The sequence below is a fragment of the Bufo bufo genome, chromosome 1 (assembly GCF_905171765.1).
Source record: "Bufo bufo chromosome 1, aBufBuf1.1, whole genome shotgun sequence".
NCBI classification, from domain to species: Eukaryota; Metazoa; Chordata; class Amphibia; order Anura; family Bufonidae; genus Bufo; species Bufo bufo.
Genome location: NC_053389.1, coordinates 118,847,875 through 118,860,725, shown reverse-complemented (window position 1 = coordinate 118,860,725; position 12,851 = coordinate 118,847,875).

Genomic DNA, 12,851 nt, shown 5'->3' with positions numbered 1-12,851 from the left:
AGTTCAGGAGATTGTCTTGACCAGGACCACCCCCCTAAATGCATTGAAGCAACTGCCATGTGTCACAGCCAGACAGCTGAGAAGCGCTCACAGGAGCTTCTCAGATCCTCCTCCTTGAATTTCTTTGTTTTGGTTTAGTTTCTCATCTCGTTAGTCTATCTCAGCTGTCATGCAGTTGGACTGATCGCTACCCTTTAAGTTCCTCCCCATAATGCAGTAGTGTGCGGCTGATACAACTTCCTGGAGTGAGTGTGTGTGCATGCTGTTCCCAGTTCCCAGTTCCCAGTCCTCAGTCGTCAGTCGTCTGCAAGATAAGTGCTGTTTATGTATTTATGATTTTGTCTTTTCTGGATCCAGGTGACCCTGACTCCCTCCGTGTCAGTGTAGGGAGCCGGTGGTCGTGTCCCTTCACTATTGTAGGGTCTTCAGGTAATAGATAGCCGAGGAACGTGGATATGCGGCCATCCACCTTTGGGGTGTTCGCATAGGCTGAGCAGTGAGGGAGAGCGGCAGGTCTATTGCAGGGGTCTCCCTTTGTTCCTTAGTTGTGGATCCAGAGAGACATTGTTTATATGGTATTGTCTTGTTTCCTGTACACCATCCGTGACATTATCAGCCGCCAAAACCGTCTCAAGCATGGATCCGTTTTCACTTTTGGCTGAACGCCTCCAGGGTCTTTCATTGGAGGTAGCTGATCTCCGTAGGATTTTTTCTCAGTTTCAAGTGACCGGTTCAGCTTGCGTTCATGGAGTTTGTGCTGAGCCCAAGATCTCGCTCCCGGATACGTTCTCTGGGGGTAGTGAGAATTTTGTGCGTTTTAAAGAGGCTTGCAAACTCCATTTTCGCCTTCTTCCCCATTCTTCTGGTGATGAAGAACGGAGGGTGGGGATCATTGTATCGCTGCTCAGGGGTAACGCTCAGTCTTTTTACAAATGCCTGATTAGGCAAGAAACCTATTTCGGGGGGCAGTCTTAGATTTTAACTGCTCTGCACCTCCTCATTGTTACCAACACCTAACGGTGATGGTGTTGGTGCAGGTTAAATTTCAGTGCACTGTGGCACATGTTGCTGGACACTGAATCCCTGGTGCGGTTCAGCAAATTTAGCTTGTGAACCAAGTCCACAACCAATGTAACACACACATAGTGGGTTGTGTTTTGCTCTCACACCAATTCAGTGGGCTGTTTAAACATCATTCAGTGTGAAGCATCAATGCGGACGGTGTGATGGCAGTGTGCCACAGCAGCACTTTGTTTATAAGGGACAACCATTGAGAGATAGTGCACATCTCTCTCCCTTTAATTTAGTGCAGTATCTTCACTAATAGAGTTGAGGTGCATTGTATTTTTAATTTTTCATTCCTAGGTTGTTTCAGTTCAATAAAGGGTGCATGTTGCATCCATCTACAATATAAAAATATATATATCTTTTTAGAACTATACCAATAAAAGTGAAGTTTTAAAACCTGGGTCAAGATAGGTTTCTTGCCTAATCAGGCATTTGTAAATAGACTATAAAAATAACCTTACCCAGGTTGGTCTCAACTATATATATAAAAACGCTCAGTCTTGGGCCTTTTCGCTACCGGAGGGGGCACGGCCCCTCCGCTCAGTGGATGAATTCTTTTTAGCCCTGGGTCAGATATATGATGATCCGGATCGTATTGCTCTGGCTGAGTCTAGACTACGTCTGTTATGCCAGAGTAAACAATCCGCAGAGATATACTGCTCAGAATTTCGGAGATGGGCAGCTGATACTGGTTGGAATGATGCTGCACTCCGAAGTCAATTTTGCCATGGTCTTTCAGAGGGATTGAAAGATGCATTTTCCTTTCATGAGAGGCCTATCTCCTTGGACTCTGCTATGTCTCAGGCCGTTCGTATTGACAGGCGTCTTAGAGAGAGACGAGAGATCTCTCCTTCCTGTCCTACTCAGTCTCGGAACAGTGCAGCGGTCTCATTCTGTGCGCAGGAGTCTCAGTCGCTGTCAGCCCCTTCTGAGCAGGAGCACATGCAGCTGGGGTTGATTGCCTCTGACAATAGAAGATTCAGCCCTCATGGGAGGGTTTGTTTTTGTTGTGGAGGTATAAATCATTTGGCAAATGTTTGTCCCTCTAGGAGATTCAGGCAGTTTTCTGGGAGTAATAAAGAGACAAAAAGGAAAAAATCTTTTAAAAATGTTCCGTCTGTTACTATTGGCAGGGTTGAGGCGGAAATTGAAGGTTTTCCGTTTGCTTGTAGTTCCCGTTTTGTCCTGCCTGCTAGGGTGGCGCTAGAGAGCAAGAGCATTTTTTGTGAGATTTTTGTGGATAGTGGAGCAGCTGTCAACCTCATTGATAATAACTCATGGTTTCCAGGTATGCACTTTGGGAAAGGATATTCCTGTTTTTGCTATTGATTCAGCTCCACTTTCTCAGAAATCATTAAAGGGCATAGTTCACAATATCCGTTTAATTGTGAGTGATGCTCATGTTGAGGATGTGTCATGTTTCGTCCTTAGCGGTTTGCCTACTCCTCTAGTGTTGGGGCTACCCTGGCTCACTAAACATAACCCCACCATTGATTGGCAAGCGAGGCAAATAAATGGTTGGAGTAACTTTTGCAGAGAGAATTGCCTCATAACATCTGTTTCTGAGGTTTCTACTAAGACTGTACCACCTTTCCTCTCTGAATTTTTGGATGTCTTCTCTGAGAGTGGAGTTCAGGGTTTACCTCCGCACAGGGAGTATGATTGCCCTATTAATCTCATCCCAGGCGCCAAGCTGCCTAAATCTCGTTTATACAATCTCTCCCAACCTGAGAGGGTCGCTATGCGGGCTTATATCTCTGAGAGTCTGAGAAAAGGACACATACGACCCTCGAAGTCACCTGTTGCCGCTGGTTTTTTCTTTGTTAAGAAAAAAGATGGTTCTTTAAGACCTTGTCTGGATTTCAGGGAGCTGAACAGTATCACTATTCGTGATCCTTATCCGCTTCCTCTGATCCCGGACCTGTTTAACCAGGTTGTTGGGGCTAAAGTCTTTTCCAAATTAGACCTAAGAGGGGCATACAACCTGGTTAGGGTCAGAGAAGGAGACGAATGGAAGACGGCTTTCAATACCCCTGAGGGCCATTTTGAAAATTTGGTTATGCCTTTTGGTTTGATGAATGCCCCAGCCGTTTTTCAGCATTTTGTCAACAGCATTTTTTATCATTTAATGGGTAAATTTGTATTAGTGTATTTGGATGACATTTTGATTTTTTCTCCTGATTTCAAGACTCATAAGGAACACTTACGTCAGGTCTTGCTCATTCTGCGGGAGAATAAATTATATGCGAAACTGGAAAAATGTGTGTTTGCGGTTCCAGAAATCCAATTTCTGGGGTTTCTTGTCTCCGCTTCTGGTTTTCGCATGGACCCCGAGAAGGTCCGCGCTGTGCTTGAGTGGGAGCTTCCTGAGAACCAGAAGACGCTGATGCGTTTTTTGGGCTTTGCCAATTATTACAGGAAATTTATTTTGAATTATTCCTCTGTTGTTAAACCACTCACTGATATGACCAGAAAGGGGGTAGATTTTTCTTCCTGGTCGGTAGAGGCGCGTAAGGCCTTTTCTAATATCAAGGAGAGTTTTGCTTCCGCTCCCATCCTAGTACAACCTGATATTTCGTTACCCTTCATAGTTGAGGTTGATGCTTCTGAGGTAGGGGTGGGTGCGGTCTTGTCTCAGGGTTCCTCTCCTGCCAAATGGCAACCGTGTGCCTTTTTCTCAAAGAAACTCTCCTCCGCATAGAGAAATTATGATGTGGGAGATAGGGAATTGTTGGCCATCAAGTTGGCTTTTGAGGAATGGCGCCATTGGCTAGAGGGAGCCAGACACCCTATTACCGTGTTTACTGACCATAAAAATCTGGCCTACTTGGAGTCAGCCAAGCGTCTGAACCCGAGACAGGCCAGATGGTCTTTGTTCTTTTCAAGGTTTAATTTTGTTGTTACGTTCCGCCCTGGGGTTAAGAATGTGAAGGCAGATGCCCTGTCACGTTGTTTTCCGGGAGGTGGGAATTTTGAAGACCCAGGTCCCATTTTGGCTGAAGGTGTGGTGGTCTCTGCTCTTTTTCCTGAATTGGAGGCAGAGGTGCAGGCAGCCCAGTCAGAAGCTCCTGATCTTTGTCCTCCTGGGAGGTTGTTTGTGCCTCTCGCTTTGAGACACAAGATTTTTAAAGAACACCACGACACGGTCCTTGCTGGGCACCCGGGGGCAAGAGCCACACTGGATCTCATCGCTCGGAGATTCTGGTGGCCTGCGCTTCGTAAGTCGGTTGAGGGTTTTGTGGCAGCTTGCGAGACTTGCGCTCGTGCCAAGGTCCCTCATTCACGGCCATCAGGTCCTCTCCTTCCTTTGCCCATTCCATCCCGTCCTTGGACACATCTGTCCATGGACTTCATAACGGACTTGCCTCGTTCCTCGGGGAAGTCTGTGATTCTGGTGGTGGTGGACCGTTTTAGCAAAATGGTGCATTTTATCCCTTTCCCTGGTTTGCCCAATGCAAGACGCTGGCGCACGCATTTATTGACCACATTGTCAAATTGCATGGGATTCCTTCAGACATAGTCTCTGATAGGGGCACGCAGTTTGTTTCCAGATTCTGGAAGGCTTTCTGTTCTCGCTTGGGGGTTCGGTTGTCATTCTCTTCTGCTTTCCATCCGCAGTCGAATGGCCAGACAGAGCGCGTCAATCAGAATCTGGAGACATATCTGCGCTGTTTTGTGGCGGAGAATCAGGAGGATTGGTGTTCTTTTTTGTCCCTTGCTGAGTTTGCTTTAAATAACCGTCGTCAGGAGTCCTCTGATAAGTCACCATTTTTTGGTGCATATGGGTTCCATCCGCAGTTTGGGACTTTCTCGGGAGAGGGCTCTTCTGGTTTGCCTGATGAGGACAGATTCTCCTCGTCTTTGTCATCTATTTGGAAAAAAGATTCAGGATAATCTAAAGAGCATGAGTGAGAGATATAAGCGTGTGGCGGATAAGAGACGTGTGCCTGGTCCGGACCTGAATGTTGGTGATCTGGTGTGGTTGTCTACCAAGAATATCAAATTGAAGGTTCCCTCCTGGAAGTTGGGTCCTAGGTTTATTGGGCCTTACAAGATCCTGTCTGTCATCAATCCTGTTGCCTACCGTCTTGATCTTCCTCAGACTTGGAAGATCCATAATGTTTTTCATAAGTCCTTATTGAAACCTTATGTTCAACCTATTGTACCCTCGCCTTTGCCTCCTCCTCCGATTATGGTTGATGGAAATCTTGAATTTCAGGTCTCTAGGATTGTGGATTCTCGTCTTGTCCGCGGTTCCCTCCAGTACCTCGTTCATTGGGAGGGTTATGGTCCTGAGGAGAGGATGTGGGTCCCAGTGACGGACATTAAGGCCTCTCGTCTCATCAGGGCTTTCCATAGGTCCCATCCTGAGAAGGTGGGCTCTGAGTGTCCGGAGTCCACTCCTAGAGGGAGGGGTACTGTCACAGCCAGACAGCTGAGAAGCGCTCACAGGAGCTTCTCAGATCCTCCTCCTTGAATTTCTTTGTTTTGGTTTAGTTTCTCATCTCGTTAGTCTATCTCAGCTGTCATGCAGTTGGACTGATCGCTACCCTTTAAGTTCCTCCCCATAATGCAGTAGTGTGCGGCTGATACAACTTCCTGGAGTGTGTGTGCATGCTGTTCCCAGTTCCCAGTCCTCAGTCGTCAGTCGTCTGCAAGATAAGTGCTGTTTATGTATTTATGATTTTATCTTTTCTGGATCCAGGTGACCCTGACTCCCTCCGTGTCAGTGTAGGGAGCCGGTGGTCGTGTCCCTTCACTATTGTAGGGTCTTCAGGTAATAGATAGCTGAGGAACGTGGATATGCGGCCATCCACCTTTGGGGTGTTCGCATAGGCTGAGCAGTGAGGGAGAGCGGCAGGTCTATTGCAGGGGTCTCCCTTTGTTCCTTAGTTGTGGATCCAGAGAGACATTGTTTATATGGTATTGTCTTGTTTCCTGTACACCATCCGTGACACCATGTGATTGGTTGACTAGATAATTGCATTAATGAGAAATAGAACAGGTGTTCCTAATAATTCTTTAGGTGAGTGTATATGCAACTCCCAATCTCTATAGACTGAAAAGTAATGGCAATCTGGGAATAGCACGGCACACAATGCTAGTGTCAGATATATCAATTAGGAATCAATCCATTGACTGGGGAGGAGAATTTGCACCTTGGTCGATGGTCCTATACTCTTCTGTATCCGCTGCTGTGTTCCTGGTATAGATCAGGGAAATCTTCTGTTATCCAGCTGTTAGTGAATAAATATCGTGGATTGTGCAGGATGATGGGAGTTATCCTGCCATATGTGACGGCCTAGCCCCCAGCTCAGGCAGTACATTCCAGGAAACCCAGTGAGGCTGCAAGTGCATAAAATATCATTAAAATGTAACATCTAGAAAAAAGAATGTCCGTAATTAACATAATGGTAAATATAGTATATGCATATAGTAAACAGATTTTCCAGTTTTAATAATAAATTAATAATTAGGGATGAGCGAATCGACTTCGGATGAAACATCCAGAGTCGATTCGCATAATACTTCGTTTGAATACTGTATGGAGCGAGCACTTTATACAGTATTAGAATGTATTGCTTCCTATGAGCAGAAGTTATTACTTTGCAAAGTCTTGCGAGACTTCGCATAATAACTTCATAAATCTATTTTTACTGTAAAAAACATTTCCCGAACTTGGGTTTGGTTCAAAGTGGTACCTCGCTCCGTACAGTATTCAAATGAAGTATTATCCGAATCGACTTCGAATGTTTCATCCGAAGTCGATTCACTCATCCCTAATAATAATCACTTAAAAATTTAAAGTTCCACAACCGTCTAATATCATCATTTTTAAGATATTCGTTTGCTGTCAGTGAAACAGAACACTTTCATGGTTGACCCACAGGGGTCTTTAAGTTAAGGTAGATTTCATGGTTAGGCATTAGGCCTAGGTAATAATTTTTATTATATGATATTATATGCAGTGAAATGTCTCCATTTCTCTTTGATAATACTCTTTGTAATACTGTACAGAGTATTATCCAGACTGGTTCTTCTACAATATATTAGGCGTATTGACCATCTTCTTTGAGAAAACCCTAACCCCTAGAAGACCACTTTTCAATGCAATTTTAGGTGCTCTAAAAAAGATTCCACTGTATGTAGGTAAGAATGTGGCAGAGAGCAGGTCAGTGCACGGGCAAATAAAAAAATACAGCACACCTTCACAGTAACTAGCAAGCTAAGGAACCTGTTGCTCAGGCAATCTCCCACAGGGGAAGGTACCTTAAAGGGGTTGTCCAAGTTATATTTATTGATGACCTATCCTCAGGATAGGTCATCAATATCAGATCGGCTGGGGTCTGACACCAGGCACCCCCGCCGATCAGCTGTTTGAAGAGAAGGCGCGCGCCGCCGCCTCCTCTTCACTGTTTACCTTCTCGCAATTGCTTCTGCAGCGGTGAGCACGTGTAATTACACCCAAGCCATCCCATTCATTTCAATGGTACGGATCGCTCCTATACAAATGTATGGGAACGATCCATCCCATTGAAATTAATGGGACGGTTAGGTGTAATTACACCTGCTCACCGCTGCAGATGCAATGGCGAGAAGGAAAACTGTGAAGAGGAGGCGGCGCTGGCACGGCGCGCGCCTTTTCTTCAAACAGCTGATCGGCGGAGGTGCCTGGTGTCAGACCCCAGCCGATCTGATATTGATGACCTATCCTGAGGATAGGTCATCAATAAATATAACTTGGATAACCCCTTTAAGTACCACAGCGTTGACAGACATTGGCTGGGGAAGATGAGGGTGCATACACACTGGCTCTTTAACAGCAGGAGGGAATGTGTGTGTGCACGTCCTATGGGCAAAGGAATAGATGCCATGCCAGCAAGCAGGCTGGGAAAGCTGGGCAAGGTAAGCAGGGCAGCGATGGCTTGTAGTTATGCCGAGACTGGATGCAAATATATCCCCTCAGCTGAGAGCAGGACCAGCTATGTACCCTTTTTCTACCTCTTTATGCAGACAAGAGTAGCCTTATTCACTGACAGCATCCAAATATCTTGTAAATGGTAAGGAACTGAAACATGAAGTGTATTAGAAAGGTAAAGAACTTGACATTTATAAGTTATTGCACTTTATGAACCTAAAACTGGAAAACCCCTTTAAGAGGGAACAACCACTGTAGGGTGGTATGCAAAATCTGAGCTGCCTTCAAGCGCGAAGATAGAAATGAACCGCGGTGCTCACATGGAGGCTGGAGAGGTGCCACAAGTTCTTGTGAGGAACTTGGTCAAGAAGTATGTCCAGGAAGTGTGGCATCTTTCCAACGACTTCCGCCTGCTGCACAGAGGAAGAACAGCAGGAGAGAAGTTACAAAGAGTCATCTGTGTCAGACAATTGTAAGAATAAACCATCTATCATGTGGATCTTTTTAAGGGCATCTAAAATGTCTTCACATTTTCTGCTGAAAATTTACTTTATTTATAAAAGATGAAATGTCAAGGTGGAACATTATTAATCATGGGTGTTCCTTCTTCCTCCATCACGTGTAAAGGTCGTTGTCTGAACATTCAGATCCATGAATATTTTCTGCCACTACATGCAAATGGCAGATCACTGGTCTTGTAAGGTGTCATTTCCTTTAGTGAATTTCCATATGGGACTGTATACTAGCATAGTAAGATGCTGACCAAATATGTCTGTGGGAAAGGAGGTGGTTAAGCGCCCAAGTCGTGACAGAGCATACTTCATTAAAGTGGGTGGGGGGTATCACTTCTGTCTCATGGGGAAGGGATCACTTGACCCCATTTTTGGAAGGCGAGTCAACCTTCAATCGCATCCAGCCATGGAAAGATAGCCCACGTGTGCAGTTTTCTCCATCTACCTGAGAGAGCTGCACCATTCCACCAGGAAGTGACAGCTAGCAGCCACTAGACCAGGGGGGACAGGGAACATGGGGACCCCCATTCTCTTGATATGGACCCCCACTTATCTGACATTTAGGGCAAATACTGTGGATATAAGTGTCTAAGAAAGAAAGGTCTGAATTCTTACAGAACCAGCTCCTGCCCATGGGTTGTGTCTTGTATTACAGCTCAGCCCCAGTGAAGTGAATGGGGTTGTGCCATACCAGACATAACCTGTGGTCAGGGGTGGCACTGCTTTTGGAAGAAGGCAGCCATGTTTTTTCTAATCCTGTTTAAATATGTGACCAGTCCCATCCTGACAGTTCCTCTTTATCTGTCATTAGTTACCCAATTAAGAGGGGAAGCAATAGGGAGTGAAGAGGTTGAGATTTCACAAAAGCCCCTATGCCTGGTGCCTCAATGGCCCCGGACACATAATATCACAGCAGTATATGTATATAGTATAAATGGGCAGTGCAGAAGTGCTATGGACATGTGATGACTCTAGACATTGCTAATCACTGAAGAAAATTTTAATTAAGGTAGATTTCATGGTTAGGTATTAGGCCTAGGTAATCGTTTTTATTATATGATATTATATGCAGTGAAACGTCTCCAAAAGGGCACCTCTTTGAGAAGATCAACCCCTTATCCAGACCAGTTCTCCTACAATATATTCTGCTTATTGACCATCTTCTTTAAGAAGACCTTACCCCTAGAAGACCACATTTCAATGCCATTTTGAGTGGTCTCAAAAAGATTCCACTGTCTGTAAGAATGCATAAGACAACAACAGTCAGTGATGCAGGGGCCTAAAAAAAAAAAATGTAATTATGCCACAGGGGTTGTGTCACAAAACATATTCTACATTTTTCAAACCAGCACCTGGATCTGAATACTTTTGTAATTGCATATAATAAAAAAAAATTGTATAGCCACTGAGTTATTCAATAAAATGTATCTGTATAGCGCCACCTGCTGTTTGTTCCTTTCCTTATTTTTTGTCCATCTCACTGAGCTGGTCGAATGTGCTCAGTTTAAGTTTTCAACTGCCACCAGCTATATGTTCTGTTAGAAGCTCTGCCAGTTACAGGAAGAGAGCTGCAGCAGAAAGGACATGCTCCTGAGCTGCCAGGCTTAAAGTGTAACTGTCATATTTTTTTTATTTGCTAGTTTATTAGAGCTAGGCATGTATACCTGAGTTAGGGTCCATTCACACGTCCGTAGTGTATTGCAGATCCGCAGTACACCGGGCCGGCACCCCTATAGAAATGCCTATTCTTGTCCGCTATAGTGGACAAGAATAGGACATGTTCTATTTTTTTCGGGAGCCGCAAACCGGAAGTACGGAGCCAGAGACCAGAAATCCTTTCCGTCCCCATTGAGATCGAATGGGTCCGCACTCGTTCCGCAGAATTGCGGAACGGATGCGGACCCATTCTTCGGACGTGTGAATGGACCCTTAGTCTGTCAATGATTGTCAAAAGATCCATAATTACCTTATAATAACTGCTTTCATTAATGTCCCCTTGCCTTTCCACTGCTCCCTTGCTATTGCTTGTCTGTCTCCAGCTAAGAAGACAGGAAGACGGAGGGGAGGTCCTTCACACTGCATGGATGCATTAGGCTTCAGAGTGAGGAGGCGTGTCTCTCAGTAATCCAATCTGATTGGCTGGCAGGGAGCTGCTGGCCACAGCAAGTGTATATGGGAAGTGAGGGAAAGCAGTTTTGGCCTCAGAGAACTGGCAGAGGAGCCATCTTGAGAAGCTCTTCATATCGTAAATGTTTAAACAGCCGTAACTAAGGGAAAAACTCAAGGAAAACAGTGGTATGTGAAGAAACTAAAGATTGCATTAAGCATAATGCTGCTGCAGCAGTAACATATGCTAAAATAGATTTTTTTGATGAAAACATGACAGTTACCCTTTAAGATAATCTAGCAGAGCAACTGAAGCAATGAATGGGGAGATCTCTGGACCCAAGGGAGGTACAGGTCTGGTTCTAGCTTTGTTAGAAAGAGATTGTCATGTACTATATGACTTCTGATTTTAATTTCTTTACATCAATATTGGCATAAACCCTTTAAAGAGGACCTGTCACCGCTCCTGACATGTCTGTTTTAATAGCTTCATGCATTCCCCATGTAATAACAATTCTGGAGCATCTATTCGTATGGCTCTGTGATGTGCCATTCCTTTATTATTTCTACTAGAAGTTATGAATGAATTGCAATTAGCCTTCAGTAAGGGTACAGAGGGGAGGTAACCAGTTGGGGGGGTGTACCTGCACAGACTCACTCTATCCAATCAGTACTGCCATTTTCAGACTGAGCAGGTACACGCCCCCAACTGGTTACCTCCCCTCTGTACCCTTACTGAAGGCTAATAGCTATTCATTTATAACTTCTAGTAGAAATAATACAGGAATGGCACAACATAGAGACGTAAGAATAGATGCTCCAGAACTGTTATTACATGGGAAATGCATGTAGCTATTAAAACAGACATGTCAGGAGTAGTGAAAGGTCCTCTAAAGAGGTTGTCCCATGACAAACCTCTTTTAATTATCATAAGGCCTCATGCACACAGCAGTGTCTGTATTTTGTTCCGCAAACAACAGATCCACAATATATGGATGACTTTCTTGTGCCTTCCACATTTTTCCCACCCTCATCAATAGAAAGGGATATTCTCATCCGCAATACAAACGAGAAAAAGGAGATGTTCTATAATTTGTGGATTGGCCACTCTGATCCACAAAAAATATGGGTGTGTGCATGGCCCCATGCAGATGAATGGGTCAGTGTGCCGACCGCAAAGAATACAGAAAGCACACGGATGACAAATACAGTCCTGTCCATAAAGCCTTATCCATAGTGGCCCCAAATCCCTGTTCCAATCCCCAACCCCTCTCCATAGAGATGAATGGCAGTGTTAGAAAAAGGTGATGGTTTTAGAACTGATGGGTTGTTGAGGAACAGCCCCTACCATGCACATGTAGAGCAATACCTTAAGTTACACCTGCAGATTTTTCTGCCACGTATGGATGTGCCATAAAGCCAGTTTCAGATGATTTTGTGTGTGGTCCAGGAAATACTGTTCCTGTGATGGTATTTCCCAGACCAACTGCGACTTGGCTGACCTGAACTCACTGCATCATAGTGATGTCCTGCACAGTAGACCTAGGGTCAGGCTGGAACTCCTAGTATCATAGATCACTATGATGCAGTAAATTCGGGTCTGCCAAGCCCCAGGCATCTCCCTTTCTGTAGCGTTCACAAAATGCATGTGTCAGAGCGCATCGTTATTTTAATGGTGTTTTTTGCATCAATGCGTTTTCCCCATACAGACCACGGAGGCAGTGACATTTTAGGGGTACATATAGTACTTTCCTGGAAAAAGACATGCAAAAAATGCCAGGTGCTAAAACACACTACATGGGCAAAATCTAAAAAAGGCTAAAAGCAACATTTGTGTAACTTGAGAAAAAAACGAAAAACCTGCATACTCTTATACAGGTTACTAAAGGTTGTATCTGCCCCATCCTATATAGCCAGCATAGGCTTAGAGTGTATGGTGTAACTGGGGGAAGGAGAGGCGTGAGGTGCTGCTGCTGCTGCTGGTGGGATCTTCTGCATTCCACCAGTCTTTCAAAAGGTTACCCCCAGCAACTGGACAAAAAAACCATGAATGCAGAATGCGGCCTCCCTGAATAGGACATGGTATCTAGATAAGCTCTATTCTTACAGACCAAGCAGAGCTGAATGTGTCATTTGACTCATTGGGGCGGCATTGTCCAGGCATCATGATGGAGGACGGAACTCCAGTTGCAGGAAAGTTGTACACCACTTTCTCCAGTTGGAACTGATACTGGTTTTGGCAAAAA